We start from the raw sequence: 12,157 nt of genomic DNA on the forward strand, positions 1-12,157 counted from the left end.
GAGCGGTGATTTTCACACATCACTGAAAATCGCGGCATGCTCCTCTTTGTTTGGTTTTCACGTAATGCAGGCCCCATAGAAATGAATGGGGTTGCGTGAAAATCGCAGGCATCCGCAAGCAAGTGCGGATGCGGTGCGATTTTTCAGACACGGTTGCTAGGTGACAATCGGGATGGGAACCCGATCATTATTATTTTCCCTTATAAGGGAAAATAATAGCATTTTGAATATTAGAATGCATAGTACAATGGAGGGGTTAAAAAAATAAATAAATAAAATAATTCACCTTAATCCACTTGTTCGCGCAGCCGGCATCTCTTCTGTCTTGTTCTGTGAGGAATAGGACCTTTGATGACGTCACTACGTTCATCACATGGTCCGTCACATGATCTATCACGGTGGTGATGGATCATGTGACTGACCATGTGATGAGCGTAGTGACGTCATCAAAGGTCCTTTTCCTCACAGATGACGGCAGAAGAGAAGCCGGCTGCGCGAACAAGTGGATTAAGGAGAGTTAAATTATTATTTTTTTTAACCCCTCCAGCCCTATTTTACTATGCATTCTGTATTCAGAATGCTATTATTTTCCATTATAACCATGTTATAAGGGAAAATAATACAATCTACATAACCTTGAACCCAAGCCTGAACTTCTGTGAAGAAGTTCGGGTCTGGGTACGACAGTCATTTTTTTTTTTATCACTCGCGTGCAAAACACATTGCACACGCACTATAGAAACTGAACAACGGAATGCAATCGCAGTCAAAACTGACTGCAATTGCGTACCTACTTGCGCGGGTTTGCCGCAATGCACCGGGTTGCATCCGGACACGCTCGTCTGCAAGGGGCCTTACTGCAGACTGCTATCAATGTATTCATAACTTCTAGTAGAAATAATAAAGGAATGGCACAACATACAGACATAAGAATAGATGCTCCAGAATTGTTATTACATGGGGAATGCATGTAGCTACTAAAACAGGCATGTCAGGGGTGGTGGAAGGTCCTCTTTAACAGGTTAACCATGCCTACTTTCCAAAACTGAGTGATGAAAAATGCAAAATGTTGCTAAATTCTTGTGACTAATGCTAAAAAATTACAAATTCCTATTTTGCTATTTTTTTTAAACTCTGGAGTTCCGGATGTGATAAATGTCTCCATATTACTATATGCATCCTCCCAAGGGCTGCACTGCACTGTACATAGATTGTAATAAATATGCAAATACTTTTAGAATAATTTAAGATATTCTATTCAAAGTCCCATTTACTATTTCCTTCTAACCTAAGAACTATGACACTGACAGTAAAGTGCTGAATGCTTCTTTTCACATGGTGTACTCCAACTCCCAGTAGAGGTTATTTCTAGAGCACAAAGGCTATGATAAGTGGGATAAAATTATAGATCTTGTCAAAAATAATATGGCATTATGTGTCACCAACAGGCAAGGGGCAGAGGGAGAGATGAAGCTTCCTTCTAGCCAGATGTCAGCGATTAGTAAATCTTTAACTGTGCAAACACCTGCAGGGTTCATTTAAAATGGTGATTAAATTGTGCATTTAATCCCATTTGTATTGGAAAATATGTCTTTCCCTAGAAAATAACCATAGACATAATATAAAAGAGAATATTTACATGAGGATTTTAGTTTTTTTTGACAAATGATGACAAAAAAGCACAACTTAAAACACCTTTTTGATATTTTATATAGTTTTTTTTTTTGTGGAAGAACCAAAGAGGGAATTACTGTATATCATTTGCTAATGAATACCTGTAAACACATATGTAATAATATCATGAACCAAAATCAGATCTGTTTAACGATTTGAAAACCCTTATAATTAGCTTTTTCATTTTTCTTCTCTGTCTTCCTGGAGCCATAACTTTTAATTTTTCTGTTCACATATCCATATGAGGGCTTTTTTTTGTGGGACAAGTTGTACTTTCTAATGCCATACTATGTAGTTGGAAGTGGGAAACAATTCCAAATGGGGTGGAATTGGAAAAAAAAAACAATTCCTCCACAGCAAAACTGACGTGTCCTTCATTCTCTGGGTTAGTACAATTACAAAACCGCATACAGACGTGGACAAAATTGTTGGTACCCTTTGGTCAATGAAAGAAAAAGTCACAATGGTCACAGAAATAACTTTAATCTGACAAAAGTAATAATAAATTAAAATTCTATAAATGTTAACCAATGAAAGTCAGACATTGTTTTTCAACCATGCTTCAACAGAATTATGTAAAAAAATAAACTCATGAAACAGGCATGGACAAAAATGATGGTACCCCTAGAAAACACAGAACATAATGTGACCAAAGGGACATGTTAATTCAAGGTGTGTCCACTAATTAGCATCACAGGTGTCTACAACCTTGTAATCAGCCATTGGGCCTATATATATGGCTCCAGGTAATCACTGTGTTGTTTGGTGATATGGTGTGTACCACACTCGACATGGACCAGAGGAAGCAAAGGAAAGAGCTGTCTCAAGAGATCAGAAAGAAAATTATAGACAAGCATGTTAAAGGTAAAGGCTATAAGACCATCTCCAAGCAACTAGATGTTCCTGTGAGTACAGTTGCACATATTATTCATAAGTTTAAGATCCATGGGACTGTAGCCAACCTCCCTGGACGTGGCCGCAGGAGGAAAATTAATGACAAATCTAAGAGACGGATAATCCGAATGGTAACAAAAGAGCCTAGAAAGACTTCTAAAGAGATTCAAGGTGAACTTCATGCTCAAGGAACATCAGTGTCAGATCGCACCATCCGTCGTTGTTTGAGCCAAAGTGGACTACATGGGAGACGACCAAGGAGGACACCATTGTTGAAAACGAATCATAAAAAAGCAAGACTGGAATATGCCAAACTACATGTTGACAAGCCACAAAGCTTCTGGGAGAATGTCCTGTGGACAGATGAGACAAAAATCGAAGTTTTTGCCAAGGCACATCAGCTGTATGTTCACAGACGAAAAAATGAAGCATATCAAGAAAAGAACACTGTCCCTACTGTGAAACATGGAGGAGGCTCTGTTATGTTCTGGGGCTGCTTTGCTGCGTCTGGCACAGGGTGTCTTGAATCTGTGCAGGGTACAATGAAATCTCAAGACTATCAAGGAATTCTAGAGAGAAATGTACTAGCCAGTGTCAGAAAGCTTGGTCTCAGTCGCAGGTCATGGGTCTTGCAACAGGACAATGACCCAAAACACACCGCTAAAAACACCCAAGAATGGCTAAGAGGAAAAAATTGGACTATTCTAAAGTGGCCTTCTATGAGCCCTGACCTCAATCCTATTGAGCATCTTTGGAAGGAGCTGAAACATGCAGTCTGGAAAAGGCACCCTTCAAACCGGACACAACTGGAGCAGTTTGCTCATGAGGAGTGGGCCAAAATACCTGCTGAGAGGTGCAGATGTCTCATTGACAGTTACAGGAAGCGTTTGATTGCAGTGATTGCCTCAAAAGGTTGCGCAACAAAATATTAAGTTAGGGGTACCATCATTTTTGTCCATGCCTGTTTCATGAGTTTATTTTTTTACATAATTCTGTTGAAGCATGGTTGAAAAACAATGTCTGACTTTCATTGGTTAACATTTATAGAATTTTAATTTATTATTACTTTTGTCAGATTAAAGTTATTTCTGTGACCATTGTGACTTTTTCTTTCATTGACCAAAGGGTACCAACAATTTTGTCCACGTCTGTATGTATGGGTTATAAATGTTTAAATACTGAAAAAATTAATTGGAATTTTGAAAATACATTTTTTTTTCATGTCATCATATTCTGACCCCTATAACAGTTTTATAGTTATGTCTACTGAGCTGTGTGAGGGCAAATTTTTTGTGGGATGATCTGTAGTTTTTATTTATACTATTTTGGAGTGTAAGTCTTTTTTATAACATTTTAATAAATTGTTCGCCGAATTGGAAAAAATATTTTTGCATTTTAATAGTAGGGGCGAATTCAGACACAGTGATGCCCATGATGTTTGTATATTTTTTTATGTATTCATTTTTATATTCCAAAGAAAAGGGGGTTATTTAAATTATATATTTTATAGCACCTCTAGGAGGCTACATTGTCCACAATTTTTATTTTATTTTTTTGTTAAGATTGTTACTATAGACTCAATAGAGTATAGTAAAATCTCTAATTGCTTATCTCCTATGTTGGCCTGCTGGAAAACATAGGAACTGCAGCTCCAATATGCTGTGTCTCTTCAAAGAGACTTAGCTGTCACGAATAATGGGGAGGGGAGGGATTACAAAATGACAACAGAAGGGGAAAGACAAAGAACTAGACCTTAAGGCTAGGGAAAGGGAAAGGTCACCTCCTAAGAAACCCCTAGAACTGGTCCTGACTCCTGTCAGTATGTATAGACCCTGAAGGTGGGAAAATACATATGCTGGAACCTAAACCCTAGGAGCCCTGAAATTCCCTAGAGGTAGTGACAGGGAATGAGACTACTGGTTCCTTCCCAGGTGAATGATCCAGAGTCTCCCTAAGGCCTAGTAACAACAAGCACAAGGGAACAACCAAATACAAAGAGCAGTACAACTTATATTATAGAAAATCGATGAGCAGAAACACAGGAAATATCCACACACCTACTCTTCCAAATCCAAGCAGAAAATATCAATATAAAGTGTGAGACCAAACTAAATAGGGAATCAGTAATGACCACAAGCTGCACCTGACAAGAGGTGTGGTCATTACCAAACAACAACACTGAGAGACTGTCAGTTAACCTCACGTATAGTCAGTCTCTCAGATCTTCTAACCTCTGTCACAGAAGGTACTGTCACATCAGCGTATTAGAATTAATGACTGGTGTCCCTGATTGCTGCACGGGGATGCCGGTCTTAAGCCGGAAACGCACACTTCCAGGTTTTTCAGTATTTATATATCGTGATCACACTTGAACACGGCATCTAAATGCTGTAATGACCGTGAACGGCATTATTGCTGGTCGCAGACATTAGCAGCGGGCCTCTGCTGTTTGAAACAGCAGAGACCCGCCAGCTATGGTGCCCGCTACATGTATGGTGCTGGTAGCGAAGGGGTTGAATAATCAGTTTGGATCTATCAGTTTGCCCTATGCTTTCTATATGCAGCGCTCACCAAAAGATTTTGTACAACCTCTGAGTTGTACAGAGCCTTAATACACCACCCATACAAGTGTATGAGCCCTTAACTGGATTGTGGTTCCTTCATTATGTGTACGGGCTCATGCACACAAACGTAAGGGCTCCGTGCCTGTGCTTCGACCTAGACCCAAAGGCCCACGGAAACCATTCGTAGTGTTTCCGTGGGCTTCTAATCTGTGCCTCTGCGCCTCAAAAGATAGGACATGTCCTATCTTTGGCCGTATCTTGCATATTTCCGACCTATACAAGTCAATAGGTCTGCATCTGAAGCATGGAGTGCATACGTATGCAATACGGGCACGAAGCCCTTCTGTTTGTGTGCATGTTCAATGGAACAGTCGTCAAGCATGCACGCTGGGACTGACAGAGATAACGTAGCTTAGTACTTGTGCAATGAGGAGAAACAGAGGACTTGAGATTTATGAGATGCTTACAAATTTCTCATAAATTCTTCTGCCAAACGATTTGCAGATTCACTTTGGACAAATATCACAAAACTGTGCCCACCATTTAACTATACAATGCGAGGGAAACAGGGCATAGAAGATGAAGAATGAGAATCAAATGTTTGCCCACAGTCACTCTGATTGGCCGACAACCAGCCTGTCAGCAAATCAGGGGGCATGATATTGGCAGGTCCTTCAGGCTCTGTCCTATGTGTGAAAGGCAGACGCCATTCCGAGCCAGTGTTGTGAGAAGACGTGTATGCCATGTTCAGGTGCGGACTGGGAATTTAAAATGGCCCTGGGAAAAAAAACTACAAGTGACACCATGTTATAGGCGAGTGCAAACTGACAGAAGGCAAGACAACAGAAGTAGGCTGGGTCACCAATACCGTAATGCAGAACCAAATACCACAGTGCAGCACAAACTACTGCTCCAGCAGAGCAAAATACCACAGTGCAGCGCAAAATACAGCCCCAGCAGAACCAAACACCACAGTGCGGCACAATAGACTGCCCCAGCAGAACCAAATACCACAGTGCAGCACAAAATATTGCTCCAGCAGAGCAAAATACCACAGTGCAGAGCAAAATATTGCCCCAGCAGAACCAACTACCACAGTGCAGCACAAAATCCTGCCCCATCAGAACCAGAAACCACAGTGCAGCACAAAATACTGCCACCTGCATCACAGTATGAAACTGTATCATCGTCCAGAGGATGACAATACAGCTGAATTCAGGGGGACACATGCGGCCACTGGCTTGATGCTCCCACATTAATTAAAGGGATTGTCTCACTTCAGCAAGTGGCATTTATCATGTAGAGAAAGTTAATACAAGGCACTTACTAATGTATTGTTATTGTCCATATTGCTTCCTTTGCTGGTTGGATCAATGTTTCCATTACATTATACATTGCTCGTTTCCGGTGGTTACAGACCACCCTGCAATCTATTAGTGGTGGTCGTGCTTGCACAATATAGGAAAAGGTACCAGCCTATGTGTGTTCCCATGGTTTCTGCCACCAGAGAGGCTGACACTTTTGCCTATAGTGTGTAAGCAAGACCACGACTGATGGATTCCAGGGTGGTGTGTAACCATGGAAACGAGCAGTATATAATGTGATTGAAAAATGAATCCAGCCAGCAAATGAGACAATATGGATAATACACAATACATTAGTAAGTGCCTTGTATTAACTTCCTCTACATAATAAATCTCATTTAAAGGGGTATTCTCATCTTGCTATTTGAGCCTCACCTGCAGCAGCTCTGCATTTCACTTCCTGCTTTCCAAGCTTCTCAGGCTGGGCGGGCTTAGGCAGTTCAAGTGAGGGCCGGCCACGCCTCCTTATGACATCACTCAGAGCTCAGTCCTTGCGTCATCAGCCACCCCCAGTGTCTCCAATACACTTCTATCAGTCCCCCCAGCGCCTCCATCAGCCCCCCAGTGCCTCCAGCAGCCACCCCCAGTGCCTTCAATACACTTTCAATATCCCCGCCCGCCCCGCAACAAGCCCCGCCGGGCCCCGCAACAAGCCATGCCCCTGCAACAAGCTCCGCCCCCCGCCGACGAGCCCAGCGATCTGCCATCACGTCTGTTGTCCCGGCAGCTCCGATCCTCTCCCTAGCTGATGCGGCGTGAATGTTCTATTGCGCATGCGTGGCAGCCGGTGTGCTCGCTCCCGAGCAACAGACCAGCCGCCTGGGTGAAACAAAGGTCCTCTCTGCGCAGCCGCGGCCCAGAGATGCGGCAGAGGAGCGGGCCGTATCCATTGGATACAGGATACAACTGTGGCACTACAGAAACAGAATAATTAGAACGTGGGTGAGTTTTTTTTAATGATATTAAATTAGAAAAATGATGGAGGGCATCAGTCGGATCATATGAGATATGATCTTAAAGATGAGAATACCCCTTTAATGAGACAACCCCTTTAATGCTGAGAGCATCAGATCGTTATGTATTTTGACCAGCCAAGAGCATATTCCCAGCATGTCCAGCAGCATGAATTTGACTACATAGCAGAATCGCGCATTTTTCTTTCTAAAAACCAGTTGCAATTTTGTAACAGCAGAGTCGGAACCAGACATCCGGCAAGTAGTAGTTGCAGCAGCAGGTCACAGTTCTCGCTTCTGGTATGCGCCAGATTATTATCGAGGACAAAGAGGATGACATTTGGGACTGGATGGCTCACTCATCCTCTCAGTCACAGCAGGATGATGTCAATATCTATGGGAGGCGAAACCTGCCAAAACTAAAATGACATTGAAAAACGAAATATATAATTAAAATAACATTTTAACATTTTAATTTAAAGGCTGCAAAATGCATGCCAAAATTAAAAAGAAAATTCTATTCCTCCATTTGAATGTTCTTTTCCAACTCAAGCATGGGTCATATGTGCCAAAAATAAATAGCTTTTTTCCTTTTTTTAAATTTCCTCTTTGTCAATTAATTATCATCTCCACTCATGTCGATATAAATCAAATTAAAATCCCGATTTAACATTTAATTTAGGCTACTTTCACACTCGCATTTTGGCTTTCAGTTTGTGAGATCCATTCACGGCTCTCAGAGGAGGTCCACTTTGGTGTCCGTCTGACGAAACTGAGCCAAACTGTCCCCATTGACTTACATTGTTTGTCAGAACGGATCCGTTTTCACTAACACAATATGGCACAATAGAAACGGATCCATTCTGACACACAATGTAAGTCAATGGGGACGGATCAGTTTTCTATTGTGCCATATTGTGTTAGTGAAAACGGATCCATTCTGACACACAATGTAAGTCAATGGGGACAGTTTGGCTCAGTTTCGTCAGACGGACACTAAAGTGGACCTCTTCGTTTTCACTGACACAATCTGGCACAAAAGAAAATGGATCCGTCCCCCATTGACTTTCAATGGTGTTCAAGACGGATTCGTTTTGGCTATGTTAAAGATAATACAAATGGATTCGTTCTGAACGGATGCAGATGGTTGTATTATCTGAACGGATCCGTCTGTGCAGATGCATGACCCATCTGCACCAAACGCGAGTGTGCCAAAAATAAATGTAAAAAAAAATTGCCTATTTCATTTTAAATGTCCACTTTGTCAGTTAATTATCCTCGTCCTATAGTGGGTTTTTCATCTCAAAATCATATGAAAACGGTAGGTTGAGATTTCTATTTCATCTCTCGCAGGCATTTTCCCTGCAAAAAGTCAAATGAAAAAAAAAAACATTTTAACATTGAAAACAAAATCACAAAAATATAGTGGCAAATATGGGGGAACTGCTCAAACCCCAAACAGTGTAGCGTGTTTCTCATTGGGGAAGCAGTCCCACCGCATGTGGACCTCAGCAAACGACCATCCCCAGCAAAAAATGTGTACAATGGAGGATGCCGGCGCCGTCCACATGCACCACAAGGGCATCCTACACAAAACGGAGCATTGTGCGGATGAAAATATAATTATATAAATCACAGAAAAAAATGCACCAAACAGATATGCCACTGACTATACTAGCTAGTTATACAAGCAGATATTAAAAGCTGAGACTTTTGCCAATATATTCCTGTTAGGAACACATCGGAGCCCATCATGCACCACGTCACGGTCTCTCAGCATGGCAAGGGTCCTACCACTACACTAACTATGGTGTGAACACGGTCTGAAGGTGATGAAATCCAGCTCACAGCCAAGCTTCCACACAACCGCCTAGCAGGACAACTAGTGCAATGTGAATAAAGCCAGACTGTAAGCCACACCCATATCAGACCATGTGATAGAGGTTACAGGGTCCTGCTATGCGGTTGTGTGGAAGCTTGTCTGTGAGCTGGATTTCATCACCTTCAGACTGTGTTCACACCATAGTTAGCGTATTGGTAGGACCCTTGCCATGCTGAGAGACCGTGACGTGGTGCATGATGGGCTCCGATGTGTTCCTGACAGGAATGTATTGGCAAAAGTCTCAGCTTTTAATATCTGCTTGTATGACTAGCTAGTATAGTCAGTGGCATATCCATTTTAACATTGTCCTAACATTCAAATTCATTAAAATGACCAGTAGTGGGCGTGAGTGAACAGACAGTAACTCTGTATGTCTACTAGAGGGCGCTCTGCTTCTACACATTTCCAACAGTTAACACACAGCTGCCAATCGGATTAAGTTTGGAATTCCAATAGATGGCACTGTGACAGTAAAATCTTAGTACTGTGCCCAGTGCATGGGATAAGATTATGAATCTAATAGATGCCACCCTCTTTTTGAGGAGTGAATTATACTATAATTATACCATTAACTCTACTTCCCTGTTAACCCCCTAGATGCTGTGGTGCCTAGTAGTAGTGGAACTTACAGCCACGTTGATAGTGATAGGGGCAGTGGTAGCCTTGGTGACTTGGGACAAATACAAAGGAAAGAATCATGAATGGGGCCAAGGAGCCCACAATGATATATCATAGTCTGATAAAAGTGTCAGGGACAGTGAGGACTATGATGATTGTGTGTTGGACAAGACTTGAGAGCTGGATAGTATTGCGGAGGAGGAGGTGACATCAGACGACGAGGGTGGAGGCCCCTGCTATACAGAGCTGAGACATCATATGGCCAAAACCTCCAAAACAACTGCCGGGCCAGATCTGCTTCTATTGTGGTCAGCTCAGGAACTGGTGATGCTGCTGATACTGGGGGCTTAGGCTGAAAACATGCTAGATTTAGACCAAGCTTGTCTGCCACTAGCTCTGTGCAAATATCCTCCAAATGGCAGTTCTCCACGGTGCTGGCAAACAAAAGCACTGCTGAGTGCAAGATCTGCAAGATAAAACTAAGCCAACATAGGCACCACGTGCTATTGCAGCACATGATGCGACATCACCAGTCTCCTTTGACTTTGTTTTTTGCTGCCTTTTGGGAACTAATGGTGTGCATTCAGCCTCAGGTTATACCAAGCCACTATAAGAAAAAAAAGCCATCTTTGTCTTGTACTCTCAGGTGCCGGAGATTGTGGGCTGCTCCTTGCAATTAGTGTTGAGTGCGAATATTCGAATCACAAATTTTAATCGTGAATATCGGCACTTCAGTAATTCACGAATATTTTTAATATAGTGCTATATATTCGTATTTGCGAATAGTGTTGAATATTCTAATCGCAAATTTATCGCAAATATATTACATTGCCGATTTTCGTAATCAACTAAACAATGACTGGAGATTCCAAATTCTCGAATTTGCTAATTTATGGCGAATATTCAGCCCAAAATTTGTGAAATATCACCAATTCAAATATTGCCTATGCCACTCATCACTACTTGCAATTATCGCTGTGCTGCAAGTCCCTCGCCATCATTCACACCTGGAGCAGCTATTATATGCAGGGACAGTACATGCCTTTCAAAGCCCACTGGGTCAATGTTGTGCACGGCAGTACCACAACAACGAGGTCAGGTCCTATTGCTAATCTGCATCAAGCAGCAAATATCCTGGTGGTTGTCTTCCCACCAACTCCAACTGAGCAAGAAGGTCAGAGAAAATGACAGGAACATTGGGGCTGTGCTGCATTTGGGGGGGGGGGGGGGGGGGGGGGGAACAACACATGCTATCAGCATACTCAAAAAAGTATGGTGGCTTGCAGAAGGTGGTGGCCATGTCTAGGAGAGTATCTGCGTATTTCGGCTGTTCTCATGTAGCTAACGCCCTCCTGGACTTGCATTGACAGGACGATCAGCCCATTCACTGCTTGATATGCTAAAGCATCTGTATGAGCAGCATAATGTGGTGAATGATTCAGGTTAGGCAGTGGTAGTTCATCAAAGATGCATTTCATGTACTCAGGCCATTTGATGAGGCCACCAGATTTCTTAGTAGGAACAACTGTGGCATCAACAATGTCATCCCCCTGGTGTTTATATTAAAGAAAATGCTCACGCTGATGTAACAATGGATAGTGGGGACTAGTGTTGGGCGCGAATATTAATCGCGAATATCTGCCTTTTTAGAATTCGCGAATATTTAGAATATAGTAATATATATTCGTAATTTCGAATATTCAAGATTTTTTTTTTTCTTCAGTAACCTCCTTTCTTGCTTGTGGGCCAATGAGAAGGCTGCAATGTCTTTGTCTGAGCTTAGCAACATCCCTAGCAACCAATAGGAAAGTTGCTTACCCCTTACTATATAAGAACGTGTGAATGGACCCTTATTGCTGTGCTCTCTGCTTTCCTGTGTCATTACATTAGATAGTTAGTTAGCTTATATATATAATACAGATAGTTAGTGGGGGATAGTCAGTGTAGGTTAGATAGTGATATAGTGTAGCTGATAGGTTCTGCTGTCCATACATACATGCTACATACATAGTGCTGTGATGTCACAAGTTCACAACAATACTTAGTGCACCAATCACTAATAAGTAGTCAGACCTGTTAAAATGTGAAGTTGAACGTATTGCGCTAGATATTCGCATCATTAGTGCCGATTTCGAAATTGCGAATATATTGGAGCACTCCATCTGCGTATAAAGCTATTGTAATGTTCTACCGTGCCAACCATTTTCT

This window comes from Bufo gargarizans, chromosome 3, assembly GCF_014858855.1.
Source record: "Bufo gargarizans isolate SCDJY-AF-19 chromosome 3, ASM1485885v1, whole genome shotgun sequence".
Lineage (NCBI taxonomy): Eukaryota > Metazoa > Chordata > Amphibia > Anura > Bufonidae > Bufo > Bufo gargarizans.